General features: G+C 33.9%; 1 long non-coding RNA gene across 2 annotated transcripts in view; it reads right to left on the bottom strand.

Moving 5' to 3' along the window:
• Positions 1-13,411, bottom strand: part of LOC143227090 (uncharacterized) — a 246,500-nt gene that overhangs the window by 144,317 nt on the left and 88,772 nt on the right. The window lies entirely within an intron of this gene.

Here is a 13,411-nt window from a genome sequence, read left to right as displayed (position 1 = left end):
GTATTTAGTATTTAAGGTTAGGCCAAGATAACAATGGCTGTCGTATTTATTATATTACTCTATGACACTTACATGCTTACTATAAAAACTGTTGATGTTCATTTATAGCCTTATTTAAACACCTAATTGCCATAACGTAGGGGCGTTATATTGTAACGATCAATTTACTATTCGTTGATAAAAGAGTAGCCCAAGAGTCGGCGAATGGTGGTGATGACTAACTGTCTTCTTTATAGTCTTACACTGCTATACTAGGGGACAGCTAGCTCAGATATTCCTAGTGTATCTTTGCTCGAAATTCAAAATCAGACACAAACTTTGTCTTTTGCAAATTATAAATAATATTTTTAATATTTTGTATTTGTAATGAAAGTATATATAAATTACAATTTGGACATGAAGTTCCATAACTTAAAAAAGGGAGTTTTTTCACTTTGATAAAGATTTGTTGTTTATCACATGACGGTTTACAATGGCACTAATAATGAAAATAAAAGATTTTTATGAGTTCTTGTAACTATGATGTCAGTATTACACTGCATATTACAGTTTTTGTTCTTTACTCCAAGACACGTTTTTCAATCCAGTTTGTAACAAAGATTATTCTGCTGTATACCACCATCCAACTGTGCTGTTATTCGTTTGATTACTTCTGTTAATAAACAATATTATGTGTAATTTAAACTGATTTCACCAAGGAATAGTAAGAAGTATATATATATATATATAAATGTTTAAGCATTTAATAAAATATTTACACCCTGTGATAATCTACATTACCATTTATTTCCAAATCTAGAAGTTCATCAACGCTTGTTGCCCTTTAGTGGCATAGTTGTAAGTCATAGAACTTATTATGCCAGAAACTTTTGCCAGGCTGTATTAATAACGTCTTCTTTCGTCAACGACAAGCTTACGAGTACAACCAGATCTACAAACAAAACTTTCATGTTGAAAATGTTGCTGTTTTAATGAAGATTTTAGAGCTTTGTTAAAACGTCTGCCAATCCTTGCGTTACTCGTTTCGGATTGGAGAAACAGTGTTTCGTTACAAATAATAACAGAAAGATTACAACAGACGTTTACAGATACCTTCTTCCATACAATAAGATCACGTGACTCAAATTTGTTCGTATACAGTTTCAACTACAACATCAACAAAAATAATACGAACGACCAAATGAACTACAATATCATCAACAATGTCAACAGCAATACTAGCAACAACGTCAACAGCAATACCAGCAACAACGTCAACGAAAAGATCTGCATAGCAATAAAAAATCTGTAGAAGCCTGTGAGGATGCAAAATCTGCCCTCTGTTTCTGAAGACATGAGTTGATAAAGTTAAAATATACCAATATGTTAGCAATAATACTGTGTAACAAAATTTACACTTTTTCTTGTTCCTGGGCAGAAAGTGTTACTTTCCAATTGCTTATGCCTAAAGTAAATGGAATAGACCTATTTTTCTCTTCAAACTTTGCTTTTGTGACCTGGGAGTGTATAACGAAAACATGATGGGAGGGAGACTATATTTGGAGGCTAATACGTGAAAGTGATTTATATTACAGTCGCAAATCTCGAAAAACTACTTCTAAACATTTTTGTATGTCTTTATGCAACTTCAGTATAAATACATGGAAATCTTGATTCACATGCTTTTTTATTCAGACCTTATGTAAATGAAAATGTGCAAATTTGCCCGTTTTTACACAGAAAATAGGTTAGTTTCTAAATTTCATTATCCACGTTACAAAAGCAAAGTTTGAAGAGAATAATGGCCATTTTCTGTATTTTTACAAAATAAGCAATTTAGAAATAACACATACTATCCAGGAACAAAATTTGTGTTACATAGTGTAATTTAAGCGACCATCTTTGATCTTGAATACCTTATGTTATTTTTAGATGTTGTTGTATATAACATCTAAAAATAACGATTAGAATAAATATACTGATGAATACTAGAGAATCCCGTCAAAATTGTAATTGCACGAGGAATTTGTATGAAATGACACAAGTAACCATCCCTATAAACCTTCAAGTTCACTACTTTTATTGGACATCAAAGACTACGTCCTGCTCATGTCTCGTACATTGAGAACTATACATTTGTAGAAATACAGCGCCTTAAAATGAAATATGACATCACTTAAAAATATTAAACTGCAGAACAAAGAAACAGAAAGTATAAATATCATATAGGATATTTAAGAATAAAACTTTTTTTTTTTTCATAATTATCATTGTAAGATATACGAATTTATGTAATCCAAAAAAAAAAGTTTTGTTCTTGTTTAGAATATTGGTTAATTTTTGTCAAATGATTTCACTGATATATTTAATAAATTATTATTGAATTTTCTCGAAGTTAATTAATATTAATATTTAATTTATGTGTTATAATTGATATTTACTGCCTCAACAGATCACTTAGCATTGATAAAGACCAGCATCCATATACTACCTATAATATTATCTGAATCTGTTCTGGTTGCTTGCTCTTTAGTATTTTTTTAACTTTCTACTGTCTTTATTTCGATAATAAAACTTTTCTAAAGCAAAGCCTCGTAATCTGAGAGTCACGAGTTCGAATCCCCGTCACACCAAACATGCTCGCCATTTCTGCAGTGGGGGCGTTACAATAAACTTAATATGTTTATTTAGACAAAACTGCTACTTGTAAACTGAAGGTATGTATATAACAGTGTCTTGAACTAGAAAATGATAAACTTAACTAAAATAAGGAATATAAAACGAAATGAACATTATACATTTGCGATTTACGTCTGAATATAACAATATGACGAAAATAGTTTGGGTAACTCACAGAATGAAATATTTTCTGTGTATGAAAGATATTATTTCAACCCTCTTACAGTTTTCTGAAATAAGTCTAACGTGTTTTATTTTAGAACGTAACAAATTCAGGTTTAAACGTTTAACGAATAATTTTTCCGATTGAGAAATTACGAAGAAAGAAATAAGAAAATATTATTCTGCCATACTTAGCTTCCTTTTCTTGATTCAAACTAACCCTAAATATAACAAATAAAATTTGTAAAAAACAATTGCATATAATCAAGAAGGTTTTTCACTGAAGAAAATATCGGTTCCAGTTAGTATATTAACGTTAACAAAACTTTGTTTCCTATATTATAAATAATTAATTAATGAAAAATAATTAATAACACTACCACATATATGTCTGCATGAAACAGAAACATGTCTGGGCCCGGCATCGCCATGTGGTCAAGGTACTCGACTCGTAATCCCAGTCATACAAAAAATGCTTGCCCTTTCAGCCGTGGGGGAGTTATAATTTTTTAGTCAATCCCACTATCCATTGGTAAAAGAGTAGCCCAATAGTTGGCTGTGGGTGGTGATGACTAGCTTCCTTCCCTCTAGTCTTACACTTCAAAATTATGGACGGCTAGTGCAGATAGCCCTTGTTTAGCTTTGCGCAAAATTCAAAACAAAACCTAAAGCAACAAAACTTTTGGGTTTCTAGTAACTTATTAAATATCAATTGTGGAACTTTATGAGGTGGACAATTTTGTTTTTTATCAATTGTTCATTTATTATCTCTTCTACCGTATAATGTATTTATGAATTTTACTACTTTATATGCAAAAACGGCTCGTTTGGGCTGAGAAAACACTTTTACATAGAAGAGCGAACAACGTTTCGACCTTCTATGTAAAAGTGTTTTCTCAGCCCAAACGAACCGTTTTTGCATATAAATTTCTCAACAAGTGGGTTTCTCGTCATCACTGAATTTTACTACTGTCAAAGCGCTAACTCACTTTCTAGTTAATCATGAGTATTTTGAGTAAACGTATTTCTGATGAAAGCAACTTCAGTTTGGCCAAATATTTAGAGCACTCGACTTACAAACTGAGTGTCATGGGTTCAAATCTCCATCCATCCAGACATGCCTTTTCAGCCGTGGGAATCTTCTAATATTATGCTCAATCCAATTATTCGGTAGATGGCGATGATTGGTTGCCTTTCATTTAGTCTGTCACTGCTAAATTAGGAACAGCTAGTGCAACTATCTTTAGTATAACTGCGCAAAATTCAACACAAACCAAGACACTAGCTTCCCTAGCGGTGATGTACATATGTTATGAATTCAGCTAATGATTATGAAAATTATGATCATATCAAACGTGCTCTTGTGATCTAATTAGTGACTAACTGTCCTGGTATGAGCTTCATAAATTAAGTCACAAGACTGTGAACGATATAGTTATTACAGTCTGTCGCTAATGACAGAACGATGGAAATTCTAACACCATGTGAACTGATCTATTGCAACTCGCGAAAGAATCGAAGTCTACTTTCCTTTAATATCAAAACTTCGAAAGCTCATCTTACCTACAGCTTTTTGGAAAATTCACCGATTTATGTCACTGCAGTCAACAACCATTCTTACCCATTAAGAAGTTTGACCTGAAATCTGATTTTATTTATTAGAATTTCTTGAAAGACCTTTCTATATGTATTAATTACGTGAAAATAAGCGGGTGGAACTGCGACCTCTTTTCTTGAGAGGAAGGCCACTAGAAAGGTCATTAAAATGCAACAGTGTATATATGTATTTTTAAAATGAAATACCAAAGTTTATTTAATATTAAGCAATTTCTGACATGCAACTACGCTTTTTAACGAAAAGTTATTTAAGCCGCAGAAAAGACAGGAACGCAACTCTTAGTTTTCTCAAGGCTCACGTTCATAAATATCAAGTTATTCATTGGGTTTATAATACTTTGACTGTACAATGCTAAAATTTGACAATCGATTTCACGAGGTGTACAGAACCCATATACCTATTGATTATAAAAAAAAAACAGTACCCATACAACACATGTTTTCGAAATATATATATATATATATATAATTTAGCCCAGAAAGACTGTGATTAGAACACAAATTACAATGTATAGTTTTATGGTGTAGAAAAAATTACGGTAATTTCTGCCATCGAAGACGCACCCCTATTTTGATTAGCTAAATTTTGAAAAAAAAAAAAAAGTGTTTGTTTTTCGTATAGCAAAGCCACAAAAGGCTATCTGCTCAGCCCACCGATAGGAATCGAACCCCTGATTTTAGCGTTGTAAATCCGGAGACATACCGCTGTACTAGCGAGTGGCAAAAAAAAATGATAAACATAAGAATAAGGTCGCAGCACTTCCACCAATCTCACCAAGTTGTTTCGTTGATTGTTCAGTGACTTGTGGAACATAACTCCTCTTACCAACGTGTCGTATTATGTGAGCTGTGTGCTTATGTGGGCTGTGTTAAAAGAATTGATTGAACTGTACTCTTACCGAGAACAGGTCTGTGTTTGAGATCGTAACATAACAACTTAACAGAATGGTCTGAACGGAATCACAACAGACTTACAATATTTTGCAAATGGCTGCCGTTACCGGGTTTGTGTTTCCGCAATTTTATGTTTTTATGATGTTGCTTTAATATGAAGATCGTTTGAGGTGAGTAAAAATGTCATTATTTGATGAAAAACAGTCCAATTTGACCATCTACTGATTTTCATCAGTCTTGCAGAAGCGCGTATGAATTAGTTTAGGCCTATGAACAACGTAGCATTCGGCCTGGACGACGCAGGGTAAATTTTAAAACTTATTTAGGTAAAAAAATAGCGTCTTCGACGCCGGAAAACACGTTATTAGTAACATTTTGGTACCAGATAAAGCACTTCCATTTAAAGTGTGTCATTATTCCTTGGTGTTACTCTATTAAGTAAACCACTAAAATATGTTATCAGCTCTTACGTTAGTAGAGTGATCAAATATCGTTTTATATATAGTGATAAATGACGTTTTTGTTTTCGTTTGGATTTGAATTTCGCGCATAGCTACACGAGGGTTATCTGCGCTAGCCGTCCCTAATTTAGCAGTGAAAGACTAGAATCAAGGCAGCTAGTCATCACCACCCACTGCCTGCTCTTGAGCTACTCTTTTACAAACAAATAATGGGATTTAACGTCATATTATGACGCCCCCACGGCTGAAAGATCGAGCATGTTTGGTGTTACGGAACGTGTATGACGTAATTTTGGTTGTCGTATTTCGTATTTCCACACATAAAGTTTCTAAAGTGTAAAGTTAATTGCCTTGACTACTCAGAGTTTAGGTACATAAGAGTTTTGAAAAAACCTGCTTTCAACTATCAACCCGTCCAGGACTCGTATCCTTCGCCGGGGTGGTATTTTCATCCAGTCCTCTACACCCGCGGATTTAGATTACTTATGCCAACCATTGAATACTTTATTCAACATCAGTTGTTCCACCACAAAATGTCCAGTTAGCCTTTTCTCAGTGTTTCTTAGAGGCGTTCACCCAAATATCGAACCAGACGAAATCAAACAAGCCATGGAAAGCCATACCCAAACCACACTACATGCAGTTCATCGTATTTTCTCCAAACATACTAACCGGCCTACCCACTTCATCAAGATATTAACAACGTCAAAACATAGTGCTGAATACATCTTGGACAATGGGTGTTTCTACCACATATTCCATTTCAGCGCTGAACGCCCACGTCGCTGATTCCACCCACCTGCAGTCATATAATACTCCCAGACGAAACAGGCAACCTAGGGGCGACTTTCAAGAGCCAAATATCGATTCATCACTTAATCCTGATTCAAGCAGAAATAATATCCAATCATCTTCTTCCAGTTCTACATTGATACCTTCAACCTCGAATACCAGCAATATGCCCGGACTTACCGACCTGATGAAAACACGACAAATCTTGTCAGACTACAGCTATAATTTCAAGCACTACAACCTTAAGCCAGACACAAGCCACATGCATCAAGACTACAAATACATTAGTTCAGACCGACCTCAAGATTATTAGTACTCAGAAGGTACAAACTAAGACTGCAAGAAGACACAAATCTGTCCAGATTACCGAAGAAAAACCAAACGCCCAGGGAGCACAACCTGAATTTTTAAATCCCAACCGCCCTGAAGGACCCTAAGTCATATATCGGTCGTTGATTTTGTGATATTAAGCTAGCAGTACCAAATTGTCTCTTAGATCCAGAAATTTCCAACCAACACGTTTCATGAGTCAATCTACCATTTGTTGCTTTAACGTAATAACGGGTTAAAGATATTTCCATCTAATAACTCGGTGGAATGCAGATGCTTACATGCTTTGTATATAGAAACAGTGATGTTTAAAATAATCACAATTCCAACTACAGAAAGTGTAATTACACACCGTTTACTTCCACCGTTCTGTTTTCGTACATCACGTTGAATTCAAAGATATTTATACGAATTATTACTCAATACGGATTTTTGGTTGTAAATACGACACAAAAATGTAAGTTGTTCAGGTTGATTCAGAAGATCAATGACACAAAATTTATGTCAAAACCAGATGAAGTGAAAGACTCAAGGAAATAAAGAAATACTGAATTTTGTAATTTGATTCATTCGATAAAATTTATTAACAAAAACTAGACATATCTTCCCACACAAAATACATAGTAAAACTTGGTTAAAAGGACGTTAACCTGCTAATTAGTATACTATAAACCTCGGAAGTTATAACTTTAGTAAACGCTTACTAATCGGGAAACTAAAGATCTTTGAGCAAGAACGTTTATATATTTCGAACATTACAAACCGTTTAAATTCAATGAATTAACTTCGGACGTTAACATTTCTACGAGAAAAGTCAGCTTGAAAACGGGTTGTAGTCAGCTAAAAACAGAGAGAAAGCTAGCTGGCCATGAATATAATAACACAGAATCTCGTCCGAAATAGATTATAATAGGTAACATAATAAATTAAGGGATCGTGTCCAAGATCTGGATCAGAAAGAAATTTAAGTCAAGATTAAAATTAAAGTATTAATTCAATTTATATTTATCAGTGCTAACAAGATTTGACAATGTCTGATGATTAAGATTTTCTTGAATCACCCTCTATCGAGCAACTAAAAAGTTATTTTTAGTTCCAAAAGTGTTTTGCTTGAAATTACCAATGATTTACAATTAAAGGTTGAGAAAGCAATAAGAAGATAAACGACAAAAGCGTATTATTGAAAAACCATTTGATGATGATTTGTTGTCTGAGCAAGCATTAGGGAAATACTGTAGAGTCTCTACCAGCCGATCAGAGTTGAGTGATAAAGATTAGCTAGAAATCCAGTTTAAAGTAAAATAAATCGAGCATTAACAAGCCCATATCGAAGCCGAAATAGAAAGAGCTCATATCGAAGCCTAAAAAGAGAAAGAGCAAGCCCTTATCAAAGTCGAGAAAGAAATTAGGCTAAAAGATATGGAAATTATACTTAACTCCAATCGATCAAGGCAAAATGACAACTTTGAACTTCATTTATATTTCGAACTACCACTATGCAATGAAAATTAAGTTGATAAATAGCTCCAACATCTTGGGAAAATTGCCCAAACCATGGAATGGCCCACCGAAGAATATCATTATTATTACAAAGTGTTTTAACTGTTAGAAATGAAGAAGATAATGCCACTTTATATCTTGAAGAATGTATGGATTATGATAAGGTTAAAGCAGCTATTCTCAAAGCATACGACTTAGTACCGGATTCTTTATCACTAAAGGTTTTGAGATTATTGTAAGCAGCATAGCAAAACATATACAAATTGTGCCTACGAAGGAGGGTTATTTTATTCCATGTTGTAATTCTATCAATATTGGCAACAATTTTGATAAAGAAAGACAGTTATGTCTAATTGAAGAATGTAAATACTGTATAAGTGGCGACTTCAAAACTTATTTGAATGAAGAGAAATTTGAAGCACTACAGAAAGCAGCTGCAATTTCTGATGACTGCATTTTAACACATAAAACTACTCTTTATTAAAAATAAAATCTATTATCTCAACAAAAACCTGTACGTGTTCAATCCATCCACTGAGGATGAGGATTCTTCTAAAAATCTAGCTCCTGTTATCAAACTCTTCTTACAGACGGGATAAAACTTCAAAAAGATCATCAAAGCTTGTCTGCCAATTTTGTATTGTCATGTTATGTCCAATTATTGGTGTTTAAAAAATAAAAGGAGTTAATATCCTGATCATTTGTGTCCAAATATGGACGTACTTTCATTAGATCACCCGATGTTGTTTATTTGGCCACTGATATAAATGCTGATGTAGTTAAGGGAGAATTTAGGCTTTTGTGTCTGTTTTTTCTGTGTCTTTGACAAATGACACTGTTAATCTCATTCCTGTATATATTCTATATGATTCTGGAGCAACTCAATCATTGTTGTTAGAAGTATACTGCCTTTCGATTCCAGTTCTACTACTAGTGAGTTTGTTATTGCTCAGGATATTGAGGGTGGTATTATTATTGCTCTTCTTAATAACATTTATTTAACATCAGACCAAGTTTAGGAACAAGTTGGAGTAAGACCTACTCTGTCAACTAAGGGTGTATTATTATTGATGGACAACGATTTGGCTGGAGAAAAATTGTTGCTGGACTGAAAATGATTGACACGCCGATCACTGTTTCGCCTAAGGATGACGTTGCTGCTGAGGAGAATTCCGATTTGTTTTCCTGATGTACTGTGACTCAGGCTGAGGGTGGGAAGTTAAGCAAAAACAAACGATAGACGCATTTTCAGAGGACGATATTACAGATCTCTTCCGGACATCTTTTGGATCCATCAGAAATCTTGTGAAAATGTCTTACTGACAATTCCTTGGTGAAGTACCGTTTCCTAGAATAAACTGATCGCCGAGCAAGAAAGATACACAGGTCTCTTCACTTTTTAAAAATATAATTTCACAGAATGAATTAGAGAAAGCTATTTTTCAAACATGATGTGCTCATTAGACAATAGAACCACCAGATACGCGAGCTTAAGGATACTGGGATGAAATATTGAGATTTACACATGGACTCAATATGAGAGGTCATTTAGGTGTCAACAAGATGTGACAAAATTATAAGACATTTCTTTGAGCAAAAAATTAGGCAAGATTTTTCTCGCTTTTATAAAACTTATCATAATTGTCATTTGGTTTATAAAACCTAGCAAGAATATTCCTATTGCTTCTTTAAAAATCTATCCCAGCTTTTCAAGGACTCTTCAGTTGTGCGATATTTGATATATGAGGTCTTCACCAAAAGGTTAACATTTGCCTTGATGCACTTTCAGGTGTTATGTAATTGTATAATCGTAAGGTCATATTTGTATTCAATTTGTTGGATATTGTCATGATTATTGAAGTTGTATAGCTCTATGATATTTTATTATATTTAATGTATTGTTCCCAATGTATATATGCATACACACATATATTAGTTGAAAACTGTCTAAGTCCAGTTTATAATTATCTAGAAAGGGAAGTATAACAGATTTACTAATACTCTAGTCCCAGGTTGAAATTTGTGGTCAATTGATGTGCGGTTACTTAACTATTTTTCTTGAAGTTCTAATTAATGATTGCACATCGCGATCCTGGTGTATGCGCTTTTGTCATTTGCTGATTATGAATTTACCTCAGATTACCATGCTAACATCACCTTGGACACCATTGTTCGTGAAACATCAGCAAGTTGAGCTGTCTTTGGCCACTTAATTTCCCGCCAAATGCGCCCCAACAATCATTCCTCTATCAAAGTCAGTGGTGTCTCCTCTTGCAGCCATGTTAGACATTATCATAAGCAACCAGCCCTGTCCAGCTTTTCTAGACATGACCACTATGCATGGTGTTATGTTATTTGCTTAATTACAGAACGAGCAACACCTGATAGATGCTTTTGTATTTAATATACTTGTTGTCCCACATTTGCACAGGAGTTTCCATCTTTTGTCCACTCTAAGTAGCAATGCATATACAATTATCTGTATTTTAAGTGATATAAAAACTAATGTAAAATTATCATATACCGAAATGATATAGGTCAAGGTAATTGTGAAAGAGATAGTGCGTGACTACTTACTAGGTCGTTGGAATTGTAGTTAATTTAAACAATGGCGTCTCATACATGAAGCACACGATCACCTGTATTCTATACATTGCTGAATATACACACAAGCTATGGAATGAAAATATCAATAAACTGTTATTATGTGAAAGCAACAAATGATACACTGACTCATGAAACATGTTGTTTGAAAAGTTCTGAACCAAAAAAGAGGATTAATGTACTTCTACCCTTGGAAGACAAAACATATGGTCTGTACAGAAGTTCTGTTGCAGAATGCATGACCTGATATGAATATAAACTTAAAACCATGTATCATGTCAGAAAAATTAATACACTGAAAGGAGTTTTAAACATTATCAAAAATATTTTATTATGAAACACAAGCATTTGTTAATTCAAAATGACATCTGCAAAAACACATTTAGAAAATAGTCAATGATATATTAAGTTACAGATCAATATTTCGCAACTTTTGTGTTCTATTTCAATAATGTTTCACCACAGACTTTTTAATCGATGCCCCCTATAGTTCAGCAATGAGTCTTAATGCTGAAAATCTCAGGTTTTCAGACCACTCTTAGACCATTGTGTAGCCTTAGCCTTAACAACAAGCAAACAAACTTTCATTGATGTCCTCTTCTCCTCTCCCACTAACATGCTCGCCCATTCAAAAATGGGAGCTTTATAACGTTTGGTCAATCCCACACTTTGTTGGTGAAGGTGTAACCCAAGAATCGGCGGTGGATGGTAGTCACTAGCTGTTTTCCTTCTAGTCTTGCGCTGCTACATTAGAGATAGCTAACGCACATAGCCCTTGTCTAGCTTTGCTCGAAATTCAAACCAAACCAGTCCCTCCTAAACTTCTGTAATGATTAATGAGACTGTTAACATTAACTCCTACAAGCACGGTATTATTAATACAATTAAATACAGGTCATTACTACTACACTGTCACATATTATGTTTATAACTGTGTTGAGTTATATAAACCAGTATAGTCGTAGCATTTGATAATCAGTTTATTTTTCCCTCTTCATTTTTGCATACAATTTGATGGCGTTAATATAACTCAACACTTGCGATGAAGTAGGAATTTCTATTTCCTTACTGTCTTTTCCATTTTGTTCACTTCTGAATCATTCACACTGTCACCATCTTGTGATTCTATTATAGATTTTAAATCAATTTCTACAGTTTCTGTTAAAACAATCTTGTCAACGTACACAAAACTTTCCGCGTTCACAGAATCATCTGTATCAATCTTCTCAATCAGAGTTTGGATTTCACTAGAATCGTTATACTAAACTTCTCCACAATCTCCGCCATTATCAAGAATAAATTCACAGTTTCGAAAGCACTTTATTACGCATTCATCTTTTACGCATTGAATGACCTAAAAATGTAATTGCATCTAACATATCAATTTTCGTGGTCATTTCAGATGCTCTCTAACAGTCATTCATGTTTGCATAAATACGCTGAAGCATCAATTTTCTGTATTTCAATTTTGTACACTGTATAATTCTATTATCTGGTGGCTGCAGAACTGATGTTGTGCATGGAGGTAGAAAAAACGTTTGAAAGTGAACTTTTGGGTGACAAGTTACATTATCTGGGAAAAGTATTATATTTCTATTTTCTTGTTCCGTTATTTTGTTTAATTTCTTCAAAAATGCCTCGAATACAACACTTGTCATTCCAGCTTTATTATTCGTTTTCCATTACACAGGAAGTTCATTCTTCTTTAAAATTTTGAAACATCCGGATTTTCATCTTTACCTGTTACCCTGGTTTCTCTAGTTTTCCATCAGCAAATGCAACCAAAAGAACAGTCAATCATTCTTTCGAATAGCGAACTCCGGAATAATGACGACAGAGAAAAGAACAGAATGTATTTAATCAATGCTTACTGTAACAAAATGTCCGAGAATTTATTAATATTTAAACAGCTTATTAATTGAATAAGAAATTAATATCTGATGAAAAACATTTTTTCCACCTTAGTATGGTTCTATTCCTACTTGTTGATAGATATGGTAGGTGAAAGATAGTTTTCCGTCCGGGTTACACAGGTTTCATCATATAGAGTGCCTTATACAAGAGAAATCTTAAGATAATGTTGCAATATGTTGATATTTCCGGCTTGTACAGGTTTCCGCCATATGTAATTTTCGGCTTACACAGGTTTTTCTATATAACAAAGTGAAGCTTCTACAAGGAATGAAATTACAGGCGAACAGTTTGAATCACGTGATCATACTGTGTGGAAGAAGTTTTCCTTGTTTAATATAATCACCACTTTATTGGTTATAACCAAACTTCTGTTCTCCAGTCGTAAAAGAGAAAAGCAACGATTGGTAAATACATTAGGAAAACTCTTTTAATTTTAGATAATTAAACACTAGTTCAATTTATTGGTTGAAAGCTGTTGT

The sequence above is a fragment of the Tachypleus tridentatus genome, chromosome 9 (assembly GCF_004210375.1).
Source record: "Tachypleus tridentatus isolate NWPU-2018 chromosome 9, ASM421037v1, whole genome shotgun sequence".
Classification (NCBI taxonomy): domain Eukaryota; kingdom Metazoa; phylum Arthropoda; class Merostomata; order Xiphosura; family Limulidae; genus Tachypleus; species Tachypleus tridentatus.
Note: the sequence above shows the minus strand (reverse complement) of the source record. Positions and strands in the feature narration are given on the sequence as shown.